The sequence below is a fragment of the Acomys minous genome, assembly GCF_964271855.1.
Source record: "Acomys minous genome assembly, chromosome: 18".
Classification (NCBI taxonomy): Eukaryota; Metazoa; Chordata; class Mammalia; order Rodentia; family Muridae; genus Acomys; species Acomys minous.
Window position 1 is genome coordinate 50,231,372 of NC_140501.1, and position 21,885 is coordinate 50,253,256.

At 45.9% G+C, this 21,885-nt stretch overlaps 1 long non-coding RNA gene across 2 annotated transcripts in view; it reads left to right on the forward strand.

The window, feature by feature from the left end:
• LOC311589693 overlaps positions 1–14,807 on the forward strand; it is a 22,655-nt gene extending 7,848 nt beyond the window's left edge. Inside the window, exons 2-3 of one of the 2 annotated variants that reach the window (XR_014776623.1) lie at positions 12,523–12,656; positions 14,678–14,807. This is a non-coding gene — a long non-coding RNA (uncharacterized lncRNA). Of the gene's footprint in view, positions 1–12,522; positions 12,662–14,677 lie in introns of both variants that reach the window. The other variant, XR_014776624.1, reaches the window with a different exon arrangement.
• Positions 14,808–21,885: the final 7,078 nt, after the last annotated feature.

The following is a 21,885-nucleotide window of genomic DNA, read 5'->3' on the forward strand; positions in this document are numbered from 1 at the left end:
GTTCCAACATGCAGGGGATTCGGAGGTTGCCAGGCACGGTGGAGAGCAGGTGGCACTCTGCTAGGCAACGAGCTTATCAGCATCAGCTTCCAGCTCCGCTTCAATTAACGTTCCAGCGGCCATCAGCGCTGATAGCGCCCAGCCACCAACAAGCCGTGGAAAAATAAACTCTAGGTCTGGTGCTTGTGCGTGTGCATCCAGATCAAGTCCACAGCGCAGCCCAGAGGGAATCCTCCAAGACAATCCTAAGTTCAGCGATTCCCTCGATTTTTGCCTGCCTGAATAGCAGAGGGCAGCAACGCCAGGACAGGCTGCAGCTTAGTCTGGAGGAACCGCAGAGTGTACCTGGCATTTTGCAAACAAGGATTCTCTATATAGCCCAGGCAGGCCTGGGCCTTGTGATCTTTCTGTCTCAGCCGGGATTTCAGGGTTTCTCCACATCTGCCCCAGTGTGCAGCTGAGCCCTTGTAGGTCTCAAGAGCCGGGAGTGTTGCCAGGGCAGTCCAGCCGTTCCCAGAGTGAGAGCTGAGTTTCATACACATCATCTGGGCCGATTTTTAGCATTGGAAATGTTGTTCCGAGTGGGCTTCTATGATGTCATAGATACCCTTTTGAGATAAAGAACTGGATTTTGAGGCACAGAGGGGCCGGTAACTCATTTATAGCTGCCAGCCTAGTGAGCTGGTGCTTTCAGAGCTGAGTCCACTGTCTCTTTCCTTAGGAGGTTAACATTAATTGCTATTCCCTGTGAATATACAAGATGTCATATCTGCACACATGCAAACAAATAAGAGCTGTGTGCTTATGTGTGCAGTGTCTGTAGGGTTGATTTCACTTTCTTGTGGTTCTGAGGATGGGAATTAAGACCTTTGCACACCTGGGCCAAGGCTTTATCACTGAGCTATACTCTTATCCACACCTTCAGCCTTTTTTGAGACACGACACTTCTCTTATGTGTCTGCTTCTGTCCCTTCCTCTCTCCCCTCTCCCCCCTCTCTCTGTGTCTGTGTCTCTCTTGTATAAATGCTGCTTGCCACCTTGCATATGAGGGTCAGAGGAACATTTGCAGGAGTCAGTTCTCTTCCTCCACCACGTAGGTTCCAGGGGTCAATCTCAGATCGCCAGGCTTGGCAGCGAGCGCATTTACCTGCTGAGCCATCTAGCCAGCCTCGGGGACTTACTTTTTAAAAGACAGCTTAAAACACAGAAGCCTGGCAGGGCAGAAGTTGTTGTAAGAGATGGGGGGGGGGGATTTTGGGGTGAGTGTAGTTATTACATCACCTTTCTAAATTCACAGGCTCTTGGTGAATAAACGTGACCTGGGTCCCAGGAGGTCATTTGGAACATCTTCCTTCAACCTAGATCTACTGACTCCTACGGTGTACGGCCCTCCTGCCGTGTCTGCGGTCTACCCATTTCTACCCGGTGTGTCTTGCGTGCGAGGAATTTCATTTGTGATGTGGTTGCAGGCTTCCATGCTTCTAGACTCTGAATGGATACTAGGGAAAGCGGGAACTCTCCAGGGATTCCCTAGGCCGGAACTTGTACATGCTACCCTCAAACACGCAAGGAGAGGCCAGGACATTGTGGAACACGCCTGTAGCCCCAGTACTGAAGAAACTGAGGTAGGAGGATTTTGAGTGTGAGGCCAGTCTGGACTACCTAGCAAGCAAGACTTTCTCTTCTTCATTTCCTTTTCATTCTATAAATAGGTTCTCCCTAGGTGGCACTGGATCTTGGCTTGTAGATGAGGTTGGATTTGAACTTGCAGAGACCTCCTGCCTCTGTCCCCCGCCCCCCAAGTATTGGGACATACAGTTATGTGCCATCTCATTCAGCTTCAAGATCCTTTCCTAAAACAAAGCAGCCATGGGAGAAAAAAGGCGTGGTTCATGTACCTCCAGGATTTAGGGAGCTGCTGCAGTTCCGAGTGGCCATTGGCCATAAAGTTAGTGTCACTTGAATGGTTGGGGTGGGCTGCCTCATGGACCCAGATGGTGCAGGCATGGCCATAAGTTAGTATTTGGTGTCATGTAGATAAATTATCCTGATAACCAAGAGTGTTTCCCCTCCCGCCTGCTCCCAGACAGTCTGACGCTGGTGGAGCATTATAGTAAGAGGACTCGTTTAAAAGCCAGCTGGGGAGGGTTCTTGTTATGAGCAGAGCCATTTTGTGCTACAGATTTTATCCTGGAAAGCCTGACATCTAGTGTCGTTTGGTAGGACTCCTTTGGTTTTTATTGTCATTTGAATCTCCTTTGGTGAGGCCTGCTTTAACTTTTTGAATAACTAATTTATAGCGTAACTGTAGCTCCTTTGTTGACGGCTGCTTTCATCTTTAGCATAACTGAAGTCAGTTTGTCTTTAGTCTCCATTTTTCTCTAAGGTGAAATTGAGTTCAAGTTCTTAGGCTCCACCTGCCTGACATAAGAATAGCCTTTCACTTACAATTCAACACTTGTTGAATGTTCTGCTTGAATTGATGATAAATGTATGTTCTACTTAAACAAAACCACAATACCCTGCTATTTTCCTTTCTCTCAGAAAGGTGGGGAACTAGAAAGTCACCAAAAGTTCCCCCATCCTAAATATTCCAGCCAATCAAGTTAAAATGCTTTGTCCAGCTACTTAGATACAGTGTATCCAGAATAGAAGTAATTGTTTTTGTGAGGCTAGATACAATGTACATGGAAAGAATTGGTTCTTCCTGACTTGTGTTATAGACTGTTTGCCCGACAGGTCAAACTTTGCTAAGTGTTCAACAAACTTCCATCTATCTGAGTCTGGTGTTTGAGTAGTCAGTACACAGCTATTCCTAATCTAGTGCCTGAGTGCCTTTCCAGTGCAGACTTGGGGTGGGTCTGTGGTCAGAGGGCCTAGGACATGCTTGTAGAGGGCTAGCTAGAAGGACACAAATTTGTCGAAGTCAAGCTGATGAACCATTGTCTGTTCCCAAGTCCTGGCACATTGGAGAGATTGGGGAACAGGGTAGTAGAAAGATCAGAAAATGCTTGGCTCTGATTAATCATGTAACTGTTAATGTTAATTATTCAGATCTTTAATACTTACTTGGGGTCTCCTCTCAGTTTCTCTGCTTGTGTGGGAACAAAGAGAAGGGGATGTGCTGAAACTGTGCATATTAAAATACATAGAAGAGACAGGCCCAGAGAAATCAAGTGGGGCTGAGAACATTCTTAGAAGTTGGAGACCAGGGCTTCTGCTTGGCTGAGGACCTAGGATCCTCTTACTTTCTTAAAGGCTGGCCATACTGTTGCCTCTGGGATTCCAGCATAGGATACTTCCTTCCTGCCAAGTAGCTGTATGTAAATACAGTTTACCTAACAACAAGCCATTCATTTAAAGTCACAGCACTTCTTTTCCACCTAGAACAAAGGCATCATTATTAATAACAGTCAATTCTTATTTAATATTGACCAGAGACTTGCTCTTTTCTTGTGTTTATACAATCCGTTACCTACATATGGTCTTTGGATACCCTTATACATTGTTCTGGTCAAGTTATCTTGAGTTCTCCTCTTAGGGTGCTTATATGAGTGGAGGCAGCCAAAGATAAAAAACAATACTATAACACATATTTGTGTAGCATGTTAGGAGTTAATACAGGTTATGGAGAGAAGGGCACTAGGAGCACTGTGGGTTTAGGTGAGTAATTGCAACTTTAAGAATAAAAGTTGCAAACAATAGCCACCTGATATACACAACGTAGGGGAAGGGTTTATCTGGGCATGGTTTCAGAATTTCAGGCCACAGTCCTTGAGTCCGTTGGTTCTGGGCCCATGGTGAGGCAAAGCATCACGGCAGCAGTAGTAAGTGCCAGAGGCTGCTCACGTCTTGGTGGACAGGAAGCAGAGAGGATGGGAGAAGGGTCAGGTATAACCTTCAAAGGGATGATGAGGCAGAAGAGGGAGGAAGAAGACGAGGAAGAAGATAAGGAGAAGGAGGAGGACCCCATCTAACATCTAACCTCCCATCTACACCATCAGTTGTCCACCAAGCCAGCTCATCAACATCTGAGCCTGTGGGGACATTTCATTCTCAAACGGTCACAGCCTCTTTCGAGGCATCACCACACTGTGAAGAAGTAAAATGTCCCATAGGCTCAAGTGTTTGAGCAGTTGGCTCCTGGCTAGCAGCACTGTTTAGGGCATTGTGAGACCTCCGGGGGTGACCTGGGTGTGGAGAAAGTCGGTTTCTGGGAGCAGAACTTGACTTTAGGGGTTATAACCAGCTCCAGTTCCAGCCGGGGCTTGCTTTCTCATGCTACTCAGGGATGTGGTGGTTCCTGCTGTGTGCTCCTTGTTGCCATGAGCTCCACCATGCTGTCCCCTGTCACAATGGACTGCACTCCCTCAAAGTATGGACCACCTTCCTTAACTTGTTTCTGTCAGGCATTCTGTCATAGACACAACTACAAAAGCAGCTAATACAAGGAGTGGGCCAAACAGGTGACCCAGGGAAACAGCTTGAGTAAAGGTCTGAAGCTGGGATGGGTGCAGAGCATCCATGTATTAAGAAAATAGATGTGGTAGCTGGGCGTGGTGGTAGCCGGGCGTGGTGGCTTTAATCCCAGCACTCGGGAGGTAGAGGCAGGTGGATCTCTGAGTTCAAGGCCAGCCTGGTCTACAAAGCGAGTCCAGGACAGCCAAGGCTGTTACACAGAGAAATCCTGTCTTGAAAAAACAAACAAACAAACAAACAAATAAACAAAAAGAAAAGATGTGGTACAGTGAATAGGGAGGAGTTACTAATAAGAGATTAGATGAGAGGAGCAGGGTTAGTGAAGGGCTTTAGCTTTTCCATTTGAGGAAAACTGGGAGCACTGGAAAGTTTGGCTAGAACTACTGTGGTGTGTCTTCAGTTGGGGCAGACCCTTGGCCCTATGTTTAGAGTAGGTGGCAGGAGAGCAGAGGTGAAAGGGAAGGAAGGCTCTCTTGGAGGCTACTGCAGCATCCAAAGAGCACATGATGGACCACAGGCCCAGGGAAGAGGCCAAGGATGAAAAGAGGCCATGATGAAAAAGGCCTGACTTTGAGGGCATTCTGAAGGACAGCAAGAAAATTTCCAGGCGGATGGGATGTGGACACATAGAATGAAAGATAATGATGAATTGAGAAGGACCATAAAGGTTTGGCTTGAAAAGAGAGGATGATGTAATCTAAAAGGGACACATTCTGGACAAGGGAGGTTTAGGGGAGAGTACCAGACATTCAACTTGAAGATCTGAGATATTTATGAATATTAGATAAAGACTGTCAATAAGCTAGGCAAGGTGGCATATCCCTGTAATCCCAGCACTCAAGGTGGCAGAGGCAGGCAGATCACTATGAGTTCGAGGCTAGCCTGGTCTACAGAGCATGTCCAGGAAAGCCAAGGCTACACAGAGACACTGCCTCAAAAACAAACAAACAAACAAACAAAAAACAAACAAACAACCCCCCCCAAACAAAACAAACAGACAAACAAAAAATAAAACAAAACAAATGAAAAACTGTCAATAAACATTAGGGGCCTGGAGTATGAGAGTTAGGCTTAGGCTGAAAATAAATACTTGAGAATTGTTGGCACATCGATGATATTCAAAGCTGTCGTCTCAGATGAAGCTTCCACAAATGAAGAATGCAATGAAAGAAGAGAAACTCAAAACCAACCTTTTATAGCCCATGGCTTGAGAGGTCAGAGATCCACCTCCCCTTTTTTATTAATAAGAAAAGAAAATTATAGTGTAGGTATTTTGTTTGCATGTAGATCCATGCACCACATGTGTACCTAGTGTCTGAGGAGGCCAGGATTGGGCATTGGATCCCCTGAAACTGAAGTTACAGATGACTGTGAGTCACCATGTGGGTGCTGGGAATCAAACCCGGGTCCTTTGGAAGAACAGCCAGTGCAGTCACATCTTTAGCCCCAAGGTCAGAGATTTTGCTTTGATTCCTTAGATTTGTTTATGTATATGGGTATTTTGTCTGCATATATGTGTCCATACCGGAAGAGGGTACTGGATACTGTGGGACTATAGGTATAGATGGTTGGGAGTTGCCACGTGGGTGCTTGAAATTGAACCCAGGACCTCTGGAAGAGCAGCCAGTGCTATCAACCATGCATCCATCTCTGCAGTACCAAGGTCAGAGATTTTTAACAAGAGTCACATGTGTGTGTGTGTGTGTGTGTGTGTGTGTGTGTGTGTGTATGTGTAATCAATGTCATTGTCTTAGTTACTTTTCCTGTTGCTATGATGAAACACTTTGACAAAAGCAACTTGTATGAGGAAGGGTTCATTTTTGGCTCACAGTTTAAGAGTCCAGTCCATTACAGCACGGGGATCCTGGCAGCAGGAGGCGTTTGAGGCATCTGCTCATGTAGGCATCCAGAGTCAGGAAATGGAGGGATGAACACTAGCGCTCAGCTCAGTCCATTTTTATGCCATCTAGGATTCCAGCTTGGAAACCGGTTCTGTCCACACTTAAGATGGGTCTTCCTTCCCACACACATATTTTCAAAAGCTAACCACAATCTAGGTAGGTTTTTTTTTTAATGTATGCCTGAATGCCTGCTTCCTAGTCAATTCTAGATCCCATCAAGGTTGACAATTAACCCTAATTACCACAGTTATTTTTAAAAAAATGGATTAGTGTAGACTAAAATAAACCAAAGGAGAGTTAGCTCTAAATACATCGGACGAAATGGGAAAATCTGGGTAAGAATTAGCTAACACAATGTTGTTGTAGTTTAGTGGCAATTGTCAACCTGACACACCTGGCAAGAGTGAACCTCAGCTGAGGAACTGGCCAGATGGAAAAATCTATTTGGCTTGTTGACATGTCTGTAGGACATTTTCTTGATTGCTAGTAGATGCAGGAAGGTCCAGCCCACAGTGGGCAGTACCATCTTTAGGCAAGAGGGCCAGCCAGTTAACGGCCCTGGAAGCTTCTTCTTGGAAGCAAGCCAGTGAGCAGGAGTCCTCCACAGTCTCTGCTTCAGTCCTCGCCTTGGCTTCCTTCAACGATGGAACTAGAGTTTGTAATCCAAATTGACTCTCTCCTCTCTCAAGTTGCTTTTGGTTAGTGTTTGATCACAGAAATAGAAAAACAGACAAATGAAAGCATTAATGTTAATTTTCTTAGCTGTGATAATGGGAGAGTGATTTCAACGGGGCTGTGTGGCAGCCAAGAGGGCACAGCATATGCAGGCTTCATATGCCTCAACAGATACCTGTGGAGACAGGACAAGCACCAGAAAACGGCAATAACTGATGAGTGACTATTTGATGAATGAGAACTAGGTAAGTTTTATGTTTTTTTTTGTCCTCCCCCCAAGCACCTCCTATGCCCCCGGTTCTGTAGCTTTAAAAATTTCAGGCTAAAACAAAAGGGAAAGATTGATGGAAGAGAAATAATCACCACAGAATAACACAGAGAGAAGTAAAAAGGTCAGAGAGGGTGGTATGTGGCTTGGGAACCAAGTGAAAGAAGCCTGTGATGTAGGGAGGAGGAAAAGACATGAAATTCCACTGGCGGGCCAGGTAAAATGAGTGAGAAATGAGTGTTGAGATTAAGGACAATCTGTGGTAAGTATATGAGGGGGGATAGCCCCTCTGCTGACTAAGCCCAAAGGATGAACATGGGGCCTCAGAGACGGGCATCCTAACACGGGCATCTGACTATGGGTGTGTCTTTGTGGAGGACAGCTTGTGGGGAGTGAGCTGTGCAGGGCATAGCAGTGGAATCACCCCAGTGTGTTTGGACAACTGTTAAGTGCATTAAACACTGGCATTAGCTGTTGTTTCACAGTGTGGATTTATTCAAATGGAGGTGGGTGAGCAGGCAAAATGGAGCCACTAGAGCACAGATACATTTGTTTCCTTGTTTCCACTGCTTTTAGGGATGTGGGTCACAGGGATAGTTTTGGGTTGTTGTTCAGGCAGTGAGATTAGAAAGGCAAATTCCACTTTCCCCCAATAGTAATCCCAGGGATGCCTCTCCTCCTCTTCCTCGTCCTCCTCTTCGTCGTCGTCCTCCTCCTCCCCTTCCTCCTTCTTTCTCTTCTTCTTCTTCTTCTTCTTCTTCTTCTTCTTCTTCTTCTTCTTCTTCATGTTTTCTTCTTTTCTCATTTTTCCTCCCCCTTTTCTCTTCTCCTTCCCTCCCCCCTTCCCCCCGTTTTTTATCCTAGACTTGACCACGTGATAAGCCCTAGAACTGCCTGTGAGGCAGGCCCGGATACACCTGTGAAAGTATCTAGAGTGTGGTTAGCCCCTGCAAATGTCTGTGAGGGATTGTCTTGATTGGATTCATCAGTGTTGGAAGACCCCCCCCCCCCCCCACCTCACCAAGCTGTAGCCACTTGGGAAACATCTTGCCTCAATCTCCATCGCTCTCCTCACTTCTTCCCTTCTTCCAAATCAAAGCAGCATTCATTTATGGCAAACAAAGCAAATATATAAACACTACTCCCACTATTTATATCTGATATGATCTGTTTATAGTTTTGAGGTTTTTGTATAATAAATCTACTTAAAGTATTATTTATATGATTTTTAACTTGCCTTTTAATGTTATATTAGAAAAAAAGTACATGTCATCAGAGATCCACTTGCTTCTGCCTCCTCAAGTGCTGGAGTTAAAGGTGCCTGTCACTACTCCTGGTCTTTTTTTTTTTTTTTTAAATCTTTTTAAAGACAAGGTCTCATGTGCCCTAGGCCAGCCTGGGCCTTGCTATGAAGAATTGCCCATGATAGCCCTGTCTCTGCCTGCCAAATGCTGGGTTAACAGATGCACACCACTATGACAAATTTCTGAAGTTTGGGGATCAAACACAGAGCTTCATGTACGTTAGGCAAACATTTTCTCAACTGACCCACACCACCAGCCCCAGGCACAAATCTTTTTGTCTGTTTACTTGTTCATTTGTTTGTTTTGATCCCCCCTCCCCCCCACCCCCAGAAACAGAGTTTCTCTGTGTAGTCCTGGTTGTTCTGGAACTCTCTCTGTAATCCAGGCTGGCCTTGAGCTCAGAGATCTGCCTGCCTCTGCTGGGCCTAAAGGAGTGCACCGCCGGGCTTCTGGGCATGACTTTTAAAAGCATCACCTTGCTGAGCAGAAATAGATTCAGCAGATACATGAGGAACTGTCTTATTGGTGTGAAACATCATTTTATTTTATTTCTGTAAGAAAGAGTCTCACTATGTAACCTTGGCTGGCCTGGAACTCAATATGTAGATCAGGTTGACCCTGACCTTGCAGAGATCTGCCTGCCTAGGCTGCAGTTACAAGCACGCACCACTAGCTGTAATCTCAGAAGGCAGTTGCATTTCCCACAGAGTAACTGTAATGTGTATTCCTCAACTTGGTATCAGCTATGCATATATATATGTATATATATAATATTTTAAATATATATAATGGGGTTGTGTCTTTGGTTGTGTGTGTGAGTGCGTGTGCTCGTGCTCAGGTGCCTGCAGAGGGCAGAAGAGGGAGATGGATGCCCGCCCCCTCCCCCTGCCCCCTCCTCCTGCCTCTCCCCCCTTCCCCCTCTCCCCCTGCCCCTCTCCTCCCTCGGAGTTTCAGGCGATTGGGAGCCTTGGCTGCAGCTCTGCTTTTGTTTGTTTTGTGTTTTAACCACTGGGCCATCTCACCAGCTCAGCGGCTTTTAAGATTTAACTTTTTTAGTCTTGCATTGCTCTCTTGTTTCCGACTTCTGTTTCTAGTTGACCAGAGCCACTTGATCTTTCAAAAATTTTTATGTGAGAGAAATAGTTAACTTAAAAAAATAGTTCCGAGACGATAGAAATGACTTAATTGCGATCTAAACCTTCTGTTTCTTGGGTGCCACATTTTGAACGCTTTTTTCTCTTTCTACTTTGTGACATCAGAACCGGATTTCAGTTAGCAGCCTGTGGTGTAGCTCCAGAAGTTGGTCGGTAGGGGGAGCAGCATGCTTCTCTTCAGGGCAGACAGGCACCCGACTTTCTTGGAGAAGAAGCCACTTTTCTTTCTGTGCTCTTCCTTCCTTCCTACCCACTTTTGATTTTTGCAGACTGGGCTGTCATCATCGTTTATTCCCAACTGTCTTGTAATCTGCCTGAATGCTGACCAGTATCTCTCGCAGACTCCCTCAACCTCTTTTCCTCCTCAAAGGATACATTCAGACGTCATTTTTCTTTTGCAAAACCTGCCCTCCAGTGCTAGGCACCATCTCCCAGGGTGCAGGCTGAGCTGCCTATTTTGTTTGGTCTTTCACCCTTTTGCCCTTGACAGAGGGATGTCAATTGCAAAGCCTCTTTGAACACCCTTCCCTTTCATGCAACAGCTCTTTAACCTTCCCTCCCTTTGACATAGTCAGTACCCACTCCCCCCACCCCCTACCCCGGCCAGCAAGCCCAAATGAAGAGTCTCTTGAGAGGGTTACCACTGATCTAGCGATAACTTAACACAAGCAGTTTAGCTAAGTGAGCCCCTCTCCTAATGAGGACAGAAGGGCAGGATCCCATTGGGAGGATGAAGATCGGCAGTTGACCTGCACCAAAGTGCCTGTCCACTGGATTCCTCGATTTTGTCTGTAGGGACTATGAAAAGCAATAACGTATAATTTCCAATTTTTTTAAAAAAAATAACATACAAAAGGCAACACACTTAAAAATGGTGAGATAGGGGCTAGAGAGATGGTTCAGAGGCTAAGGGCACTGACTGCTTCTCCAGAGGTCCTGAGTTCAATCAATTCCCATCCACCACATGGTGACTTACAACCATCTATAATGTGATCTGATGCCCTCTTCTGGCCTGCAGGTGTATGTGCAGGCAGAGCACTGTGTACATAATAATAAATTTTTAAAAATCTCAAAAAAAAATGGTGAGGTTAATGTACCATATTAAAAAAAAATAGTATTCTTTTGTATGAACGGTATAGTTTAGTGACCTGAAGCAAGTTTTTGTGTCAAAGTATTTGTAATGAAAAAAGTAAGATGGTAGCAACCTACCTCAACCATGGTTTTCTCTCCTTCCACCATGTGGGTCCTGGGGATTGAACCCAGGTGGTCAGGCTCAATGACAAATCCCTTTACCCACTGAGCCATCTTGCTGGTCTTGCTGTAATTCTTTTTAATGCACAGGGATTTATCAAACCATGTTTAAAAACTATTTAAAACTCGATAAAAATACAATTAAAAGACATAGACCAGCGGGGTATAGGAGCAGAGTGCTTGCTCATGATAGATGCTTGTGAGCTACCATGTGGTTGCTGGGAATTGAACGCATTACCTTTGGAAGAACAGTTGGTGCTCTTAGCCTCTGAGCCATCTCTCTAAGCCCCAAATTCTCTGTACTTTAATTTTAGGATTCATAAAGATTCATGCACAGGGATGGAAAACGTAGTAGCATTTATAACTGAGAAGCTAAAAAACATTTATGGGTACATGTTTGTTTTTGTGTGGTCATGGCATGAATTGCTATGTAGCAATGACCTTGTAAAACTGTGGGTGCAGAAGGAAGATGGTTACCGTGAGTTTATTTTAGCAAATAAAATGTGAGCTGTGCGCCTAGAAGTTTTATATGTTACATTTGGGGAAAACAAAGTTTGCTGGAGGATTATTTGTGGATGTGTGCAAAAACATAATGATTTCATTCCAATTTGTTGTTTTTTTTTTTTTATTATTTTATGAGTCTGGGTGTTTTGTCTGCGTGCGGGTATGCACACCACATGCAATGCCTGGTTCTGGAAGAACCCCGAGAGGATTTGGGATCCCCTTGGAACTGGAGTTGGAGATATTTGTGAGCTGCTGCATGTGTTCCAGGACTCGAACCTGGGTCCTCTGTAAGAGCGGCCAGAACTTTCTCTAGACCAATGAAGTGGATTTATACTTAGCTTTATGAATGGCTGAGGAAAAATGCAACTAAATGTTAACAGTCATCGACTTTCAGTAGATGAGGATGGATGGGAAGGAATGCATTTATGTAGCTGAAAGAAGTGATGGGCTTATGGGTAATTTTTAGTATTTTAAAAATTGTTTTTAAGCAAATATCTCTGGACAATACGACTAGGCCAGAGAGAATTGTGGAAATTTTGAGCCAAGACTGCCCTCTGCTGGATATACTATGTCATGCACTCGCTTGGTTTGAACACCTTCCTGACTCCTGGAGAAGGCAGCTGACGAAGAACACTCTGAACCCCGCCCCCTGCCCCGCCCCCGCTCCCCCCCTCCCCCCGCCCCCAGGAGCTTACCCAGACCTCCACACCTAGTCGGTATGACAGAATTTCTCGGGTACCATCCACAGAGAGTCAAATGCAATTTGGGTTTAAATGTCTGTTTGAAGGCCTAATAATTTGGCATTGAAGATTTTTAGCAGAATCATGCATTTTTAAATTTCCATTTAGGCTGAGATTTTAAATACAGATTTTTTTTTTTCTATTCATTCTCTCTGTGTGTCTCTTCTCTCTCTTTCACTCTCATTCTCTCTCCCTCCCCCTCTCTTTCCTTCCCTCTCCCTTGCCTTTCTTTGTGCCTGTGTGCAGGAGCTCCTGTGGAAGAGCGGCAAGTGGCTCTTAGCTGCCGAGCTGTACATCCAGCCTGAGGCTGAGCTCTTTCAATGATTGTGTATCGGGTTATAGCTCTGGTTACAGAAGGCCAGGACACACTTATGCACCAGGTGAGGTAAGTTTGTTTATGGGCATTGATGTTATTATCAAAAATTTTTATAAAAGATGCCTCAAAATGGAAGTTTAGTTTAAAGAGACATTCAAACTGCGTGTGGTTGCTTTTAATCCCAGCACTTGGGAGGCAGAGGCAGGTGGATCCCTGTGAATTCAAGGCCTGATCTACAAAGTGAGTCCAGGACAGTCAAGGCTAACACGGAGATACCCTGTCTTGAAAAATCAAAACAAAGCAAAAAAAACAAAAGCGACATTCAAAATTTAATGCAGTAATGCAGAAATAAAACCCAATTTTGTCTGTTTAAAGCAACAAGGTTTTCTTAAAATTTTGCTGCTTTTGTAATGTTTGCACAAAGTAATTGGCTTTTATGGTTTATTATGACATATAATAAATATATAATTGCTTATGTCAGACAGTGGTGGCACCTGCCTTTAGTTCTCATACTTGGGAGACAGAGGCAAATAGATCTCTGAGTTCAAAGGCAGCCTCATCTATGGACAGAGGGAGTTCCAGGACAGCCAGGGCTACACAGAGAAACTCCTGTTTTGAAAACCAAACCAAAACAAAACAAAAAAGACGACTGCTTATGTCTTTGCTGATTTCCTGGGGCTTTTGACTACTGAGGAAACTGTGTCAACACAGGGAAGGGTCATCTAAGGGTCTGTTTGCGTGCAGACCGTTTAAAAGGTCACTCACAAACAGCGGCTGTTTTCAAGTAGGCTCTATTGCACTTTCCGCCCTATGTAGATGATTAGAACTGTGTAGATCTATCAGCCTGTGGAGGTCCGGGGGAGGATGTCTCCCACAGGCTCAGGGGGTCTGAGCACGTGGTCCCCAGTTGTTTGGGAGAGGTTTAGGAGGTACAGTCTTGCCCGAGGAGGTAGTCACTTGGGGGCAGGCTTTAAGAATATATAGCTTGGCCCTAATCCCAGTAACAGATGTGACCTTTTAGCTCTCTGCTCCTACCATCCCGTGCCTGCTGTGGCTGCGACGTCTACCCATCACAACAACTTATTTAGATAGTGTGTAGAAGCTTTCAGAGTTAAAGGCCTGTAAGTTTCGTATCAGTGAAACAAGCAATGCATGTTCTGCCTTATACAACGTTCAGTACGTCTGGACTTCTCACACACAAAATAGCCAGGGAAATCTCTGGTATTTCCACTGTTTGAAATCAGTAGCGATCCAAAGAGAGGCCTGCCATTTTGTGCAGTCCTGCTATTTAAAGCTGGCCTACACCTTGCTTTGACCAGAGCAACATTTTGTTGCTGTGTATAGGAAACACACTTGCGCATCAGGATGGGCGTCTATGTGCAGCCTTTAGCTCTGCTCCTCTAGTGAGAGGTGTGGAATTTAGTGTCTTGCTGTCCCTGCAGCTCTAGCATCCTACTGGGCCAAAGACTATACATTTGGTAAGGCTTTGTAGGGGTGTAAGACCCCTATCCATTCTAGTTTGGCCGAGTTCTGTCCCCAAGTCTACTCCTCTGATAGATACGGAGAGTGCAAGGAAGACTTTGGTATCTTTTCCGTGGAGGCCAGCTTCAGCCTTCGTGGATGCTCAATAAACATGCTAACTTTGAACGTGCAGGGGGTGGGGGGATGGGGGTGCGAGTGGGGGTGAGGGAGAGGGTAGGGGCAGGGGTTGGTGGGGGGTGGGTGGGTGGGGATTTGATCTGAAGTTCCTAGGAAAAAAGCCACACCCATGCCGAAGAGTCTACAGGCTATATTGTGTTTCCTGACTATGCAGAGCTGGAAAGCTGCAAATCTATAGTGGAATAGTCTTGGGCTGTCTTTGAGTCTTCTCAAGCCAGCCTCTGCCAGCCTCTGTGTCCGACCCACCACCCTTTCAGCTACCAGGGGGAAACCTTTCAGAATGTAGTAATCTACTGGGTCACTGGCTTCTACAAACTCACAAGGCAAGACTGTCTGTCACCGGATAACATCTGAAAGCCGCCACAGAGATCTTCCCCTGTTTTTCTTTGCTATAGCCCAGCCTAAACTCAATGCTTCCACCAATAGGTTCGTAAAATGCCCTGATTTGTGACAGGCATCCTTTGGTTCTGCAACTGTAACACCTTCACCAAACTGCTTTCACATTGGAATATGTTATTTGTGGCCCCCTGAATCTACATTCTCGGGTCAACAGGACTCATTCAAGAATAAACTATCTCTGATTCCCTTTGAGTGGAGGGCTGTGTTTTGTTCTAAGAAGGGTGTTAGTCTACAGGCCCAGGAAGGGAGCACAAGAGCCCCTCTTACAAAGATTTTTCTCTCCCACCCAGCATAAGAGCACAGTTACAATTTAACTGCACAGAGAGATTAGAAAGTCTAATGCTACCACCTCTGGGCCTTACTGAACAACGTGAACATTAACAGCGGTCACCTAGTTTGCTTAGATGTTTGCATCTGTTTATCTTGACAAAATCCTTTGGAGAGAGGGAAGGCATGGAAACAAAGGCATTTGTTCACCACTGTCAAAGTTTTCAGCCATGTTGAAGCAGGAAAGCAGGGTGAAGAGTGGAGTCAAAACTCGCATACAAAGAGCCTGGAGAGATGGCTCAGTGGTTAAGAGCACTGTCTGCTCTTCCAGAGGTCCTGAGTTCAAATCCCAACAACCGCATGGTGGCTCGCAACCATCTACACTGGGAGCTGATGCCCTCTTCTGGCGTGCAAGGTGTACATTCAGATAGAGCACTCATATAGAAAAAAAAAATCTTAAAAAAATTAGCGTACAAAGACGGCCAGCCTGGAAATGCTACCTCCTGAAGGTTAATATGAGATAGCATGTTCATTAAAAAGTACACACAGAATAAATGACCTACAAAGGTTCCAATATGCTGGGCATGGGTGCTGGGGAATGGCTTCTTCCTTTTAAATCTCAGGTGTACGAGTGCTTTGCCTGCAGAGATGTATGTGTGGCCACATGGCTACCTGGTGCCTTTAGAGGTCAGAATTGGCAGGGGTCAGATCCCCTGAAAATGGAATTATGAATGGTTATAAGGCACCATGTAGGTGCTGGGAAGCGAACCCAGGTCTCTGAAGAGCGGCCAATGATCTTAACTGTGGAGCCACTTCTCCGGCCTGTCATCAAACACCACAGCTTTTCTCCTAGCTCTAGCCACCCTTTTCCTCTGTGAGTTTTCTGATTCTTACTAAAGTGTGGGCATCTACTACTCTCCGTGGGGGCCCTGCTCAACTTCTTGTTCTGGGATTCTGGGACATATGAATGCAGAAAGGCCAGCCAATTCTCTCTGGGCCCCAATATCCACCTATCACAGCTGGCAAGCAGCCAGCCAGGATCTGACTGTCTCTAATTTTGGAGTATGGAGGGAGGAGGCCAACGCGCTTTCTTTTCTCCCTTTTCCTCAGTGAGTACACCCATCTCAGCAACTGGTCTCTTCTGGTTTCCGTTTCTCTGGAGCTGGCCAAGCTGGCAGGCTCTAGGCACATAGAAAACCGGTGGCCCACGATTCTGAGAGCTATGGCCTCCTGTGGTAGCTGAGCTCATGTCGAGACAATGTGTGTGGAACTGAGATGTGATGGGCACCACACAGCATAGTACAGGTGGGGATTGTGTGTGTGGGGGCAACAGATGTGGCAGTGTCTATCTGGTGGCAGCTATGATAGTATGCTGGCATGTGCTGGCACCTGGTCCAGGGGACACCTAGATACTGGCTCCCCTCACCACTCACCCACACACTTCTGTGCCACCACGCCTCCTTTGTGTAGCCCCATTTTCTTCCTCCTGGGCATTCCTCATTAATTCAGCTCTGTGCTCACGTACCACAGCATCTTGTGCTGGCGCGTTTGACATCCGATTTATCATCTCGTCCCTGATCACGTAGCCTTCCTGTTCTTTCACTGCACACAGCCTCATGCTCAAGACTATGGATTCAGCCTTCTAGGTAGAAAGGCTTCCCCTTAAGCATGAAGGCCAGGAGAAAAGAAAGTTCTGCCAATGTGCATCCTGGCATGGGTGGCGAGCTTTTTCGTTACAGTGCGAGTGTGGTGAGAATGTACCACACATCACAGATAGGGACACATATTACGTAAATAAAAAGTAGTAAAGAACCTCATACTCAAAAGTGGAGCTATTAATTACCCAAATTACAGATGATCACTCGGTAAAATTTGCAAAAATGGGTATTTACTTTTTAAAATTACTGCCGCAGCAGAGCTGGGCTTGGTGGCACCTACAGGTAATCGCAGCACTCAGGGAGGCAAACGCAGGCGGATCTCTGTGAGTTTCAGGCCAACGTGGTCTACAAAGCGAGTCCAGGACAGCCAAGGCTAACACAGAGAAACCCTATGAAATGCAGGGCATGTGGACTCAGGTGTGTGTGTGTCCAGTGAGACCCGCGGGGAGATAGCAGAATGTCTAGGGTCTAGGGTCCTGGAAGCGCAGCCAAGGATGGTAGGGTGTATTTATCCCAGGCTGGTCAAGGCTTGAAGAAAAGTTTTACCTTCTAAAACCCCTAGATGGCGCTCCTTGTTAATTGTGAGTCTTTTCTCTTTCCTCTTTGGAAGCTATTGGCTCGCAGCCTTTGCCCCAGGCCCAAGATATCTGCCATTGTCCAGCGGAAAGTCACAGTTGTCAGACGCGGGGAGTGACGTCAGAGATGAGTTTTGCTGGAAATAACCCTCACCTCTAGGGTATTTTAGAATGGTTTACAGTGGTGGGACTGTCACGGGTGACTTGTTTATGTGAGTGGCGTGTGGTTCTCCTTCTTCCAGGCATGACGGTATAATTCTGTGTACACAAAGGGCCTTTCATGGTTGGAGGCAAAAGAACATTTAGATGGAATAGCCTTTGAAGAGTTTTGGAAGAGGAGGTGTGTTGAGGTGTCAGGGTCTGTAAGCAGCCCATACTCTTCAACCCCTTTTCTCTCTGGTTCAAACTTTCTTTAAACAGGACAATTCCAGGAAAAGTCATGTCCATTACAAGTATCCAATGACCCCTTATCTGATTTCCATTTTATTTGAGGTATGAGACACTTTCGTGGTCGGGGTCATCAAGAACTTTCTTAATCAAACAGGCATTCAGTGGCACCATAGTTAGCTGAAATCCCACCAATTTTTAATTATTTTTCCTTGCAGGTTTATGAGGATCATTCATAAGTGAAAATTGTATACCTTTAAGCTGAGACATTTGATCCAATGATGCATGTATTCAATATAAAATAATGATTGTAGTCAAGCTAATTAGCATACTGCCAGTCCATCGAGCTCCTAATTCTTACCTCCCCCGTTTACATTTATTTTATTTGTGTGTGTGTGTGTGTGTGTGTGTGTGTGCGCGCGCGCGCGCGCGCGCCGCATTTTTGTGTGAGAGTGCAAGTGCCCATGTGCCCATGTAGAGATGAGAGGGTAAATTCTACCCATCCATCACATAGTTTCTAGAGGTTGAACTCAGGTTGTCAGGTTTGGCAATCAGTGCCCTAGCCATTGAGCCCTCTTGCCCAACCTTCTCCCCTCTTTTGTGGGGAGAGGGAGAACTCTGAAGATCTATCTTTTCTTCGGTAAGTTTTGGGTGGATAATGCCAGTGGTTGACTGTTCACGCCTCTGCGTGAAGGTCCCGAGAGCTTAGGGAATCAGACTTTTAATATTAGGAAGAAGAAATGATTTAGGAACAGAGAAACTTTTTGTGAAAGGGCAGAGAACTCATGTGGGGACTGCTCGGGTAGGAGACTCTGGGCATCATGAATACTGAAGACCCTTGGGGATGCCAGACAGTGGTGAGAGGGAAACAGTGGGGGATGTCCCCTTAACAGATGATCCTGAGGGCTGCTGGTCTCCGACTTGGATGGGACATTCCTCACCTGACCCAACAGGTGAATCCTAGGAGCTGGCTCTTTGTGGAAGATGTAGTCACTGTACTTTGCTCTGGTTTCTAATACATTTATCTATCTATCTATCTATCTATCTATCTATCTATCTATCTATCTATCTGTCAAATTTACTCCAAGGAATGGTTTAAGGTTGAAGCCGTCACTGTGGATAAAAGTCCAAGTCTTCAGAGGGGCAAAATCTGATTGTCCAATGGCAAAAACACCCAAGGTGGGCTGCAGCTCTTGGGACAATTTGTTGGGTGTTATTGGCAATATTTTGTGGCTTTGCTTTATCTGTTCTTACAGTTAGGCAATCTGTTGGAAGTAAGCGGTCTGGGGAACATGGGCCTAGAATAGGCTGGGTTTCACGTTCTGCTGGGTTTTGTAGGAATGGATTGTAAAGGTGGGAGAGAACGGCCTGGAAGAAGAACAGGACCCTCCCAGAAATTGGTGTGGCAGGATCTGTGGCTCTCTGGCTTCCTCTGTCAGTTACCACTACACAATATAAAGGAAAGCTAATGTGTGTGAAGTGTGTGTGTGTGTGTGTGTGTGTGTGTGTGTGTGTGTGTTAGAGAGAGAGAGAGAGAGAGAGAGAGAGAGAGAGAGAGAGAGAGAGAGAGAATACATGTGCAAAGCCCCTGACACTCTGTGACCCCCTGGGAGACACATATTTCAGCTGGTGACTGCACCTCTCCATATGCAGGTGGCAGTTTCTGACGTCCATGATTGGGGGGGGGGTCCACATCACTGGCCGTCCATCCTGGTGCTTTCAGGGATCTTTCTTTTTTTTTTTTTAATTTATTTATTAATTCATTCATATTACATCTCAATTGTAATCCCATCCCTTCAATCCTCCCATTCCTCCCTCCCTCCCACTTTCACCCTATTCCCCTTCCTTATGACTGTGACTGAGGGGGACCTCCTTTTCCTGTATATTATCATAGGGTATAAAGTCTCTTCATGGTAGCCTGTTATCCTTCCCCTGAGTGCCACCGGGCCTCCCCATCAAGGGGACGTGGTCAAATATGGGGCACCAGAGTTCATGTGAAAGTCAGTCCCAACTCTCCACTCATCTATAGAGAATGACCTGTCTCAGGGATCTTTCTTATGATCATCTTCTACCAAGATGTTGGGTGATGCAAACCTAGAACACTACCTTTTGCAGGAGAATTTTGCATCCACATTAGTGCTCTTGATTAACCAAATTTCTTAGCTTAGTCTTTCCCATTCTAGTCCCAGACCCACATTCCAGGATGTTTCCCATTCAAATCCTTCCCCAGAGCCAGGTTGCTGGGAAGTGCTTTGGATAAAGTTCACTGCTTACTATTTGATACCTTGGCAGACACCCAGGAGATTTTCCCCCCTCAAACCCACGTCTCACTGGATTTGGGTTGACCTTATTGTTTGGATCTGAGTTGACCTTACGGTTTGTTGTGATTGAAAAGACATGGCAGACATGATGCTTTGTTTATTTTGGGCCCCTGCCAAAAGAGCCCTATAACTTTTACTTTTGCTTTCATGGTGTCTTGAGACATCATGTAAGAAAGCCTGGGTCTAGAGGCTCAGTGATAGAATGCCTTCCCAGGGTGGAACCCTGGGTTCCATTTCTAGCACTTTGAAATACAAAACCCCTGGGGCCATCTTCCTTGAGGATCTTAGCTCTTGGCATAGAGACAGCCAAGGGCTATGAGAGGCAAGGAGGAAAGGAAATAGGCACAGATATCTGACTTTAAACTAGTTGCAGCCACTGTGGCTGAGGTACCTGGCTATGAATTCAGTCATCTTGGGTCTTCCAGCATCAGGGATGCCAAGAGTCAATTGTGTGGTAGAAATAACTCCTTATTCAAAAACTAGAGTAAACTGGATAACTGTGGACAAATGGATGATGCCCAGTATCCTCTGTGTTGGGAGGGTTGTTATGCAGCAATAGATAGCTGACATGGTATTATGAGCCACCATTGTGTATGTTTAACAGTTTGCCATTGCCTGGCTCATCAGCCACGGTCTGCCTGTACCCATGTTCCTATTACTTTGGCCTGGAGACATTGACTCACCTTCTCCCATATCTAGTGAAATACAACCAACCTTGACTTCTGGCTTTTGTGTGGGAGAGACTGGAGAGAGATATTCTCTTTCCTCTCTGAGGGTCTGGAGATATGTTAAGGGCCTAGTGCATTCCATGAAAGAGCTCTGTTGTCAGATTCTGGTGAGGTGGGTGCTCTGTGGCACCTGTGTATTGCCTGTTCCTGCACCTCAGAGACATCAGGGGGAGCTGGAGGAAAAACAGGACAGGGCTGGCCTCCTTCAGAGACTTACGCTTAGGTCCAGGATGCTACAGTACTTCTGAGCCTCAGTTCCCACAGTGATACTTTCAGGAGTAAATGTGAGACCATATTTGGTAGCAGCCGAGAGACACCTCTTTTCATACCAGCCAGTCATTTTCTGTTTTTTCTTGTAACTGACCATGGAGTCCACCTCAGGGCAGTGACCCACCTCGAACCACGGCATCTGCCTCATGTCCAACCTCAAACATGTTCTGAGTAGGTAGTTACACCTGAGTAAGGGCTAGACCACAAGATGAAGGCTTGGGCGTTTTTCCATGGCCAAGGATAGCATGACAGTATCAGTAGGGTCCACATCTTAGGATGCCCAGGGCTACAGCATTCTCAGCTCAGTTGGCTCCACCAGATTCTTTCCCAAGGCAAAACTCTGGACATAATTCTTTCTTCCCCATCCCACCCACGATGACACACGTGCATAGGCATTGTTTCCAGTGTGAATGCTGGATTCACTGGGGGGAAACCCCATGGTACTAAGAAGCTGCCGACTGCGTTCATGACATTTGGCAGTCATTACGAGTGGCACAAATTTGTTCTCCTAAGTGGCTGGTTAGGCAGGGTGGCACCTTGGTTTTATCCTCTTCTAGAGAAGAGAGAAAGCGAAGATAAATGTGAGCAAAGGCCAGGTCAGGCGGGCTCCACTGACTGTGCGGGTGTATGTGACATTCTGTCCTTGGTCTGTATGCTGTCACAGAAACTCTAGCTGGACTGTGTGTCACCCTGAGCTCCCATGGAGAGAGAGGTCCACGAGCAAGCTGCTGTGTGTGGAATGCTAACTATCTCCACAAACTTCCTTCCCAGGTGTTCTCTGCTGGGACTCCCACACCTGCTGTGTCCTGGGGGTGGAGGACAAGGCTATACAAACAGAGTTGATTCTACTCAAAGTTTAATCCTGTGGCTGGACTAAGTCCCTGTCATGGCAGAAGATTGGGGGTTGGGTGGTCCCAGTGCCTGGCAGAACAGGCACACCTGGTAGCCTGGCTTGCTACTTTGTGGTAAGATTGACAGGAGACTTTTCGTTTACTTGGTGTTAACCTAATTCTATAGCTCCCATGCTCC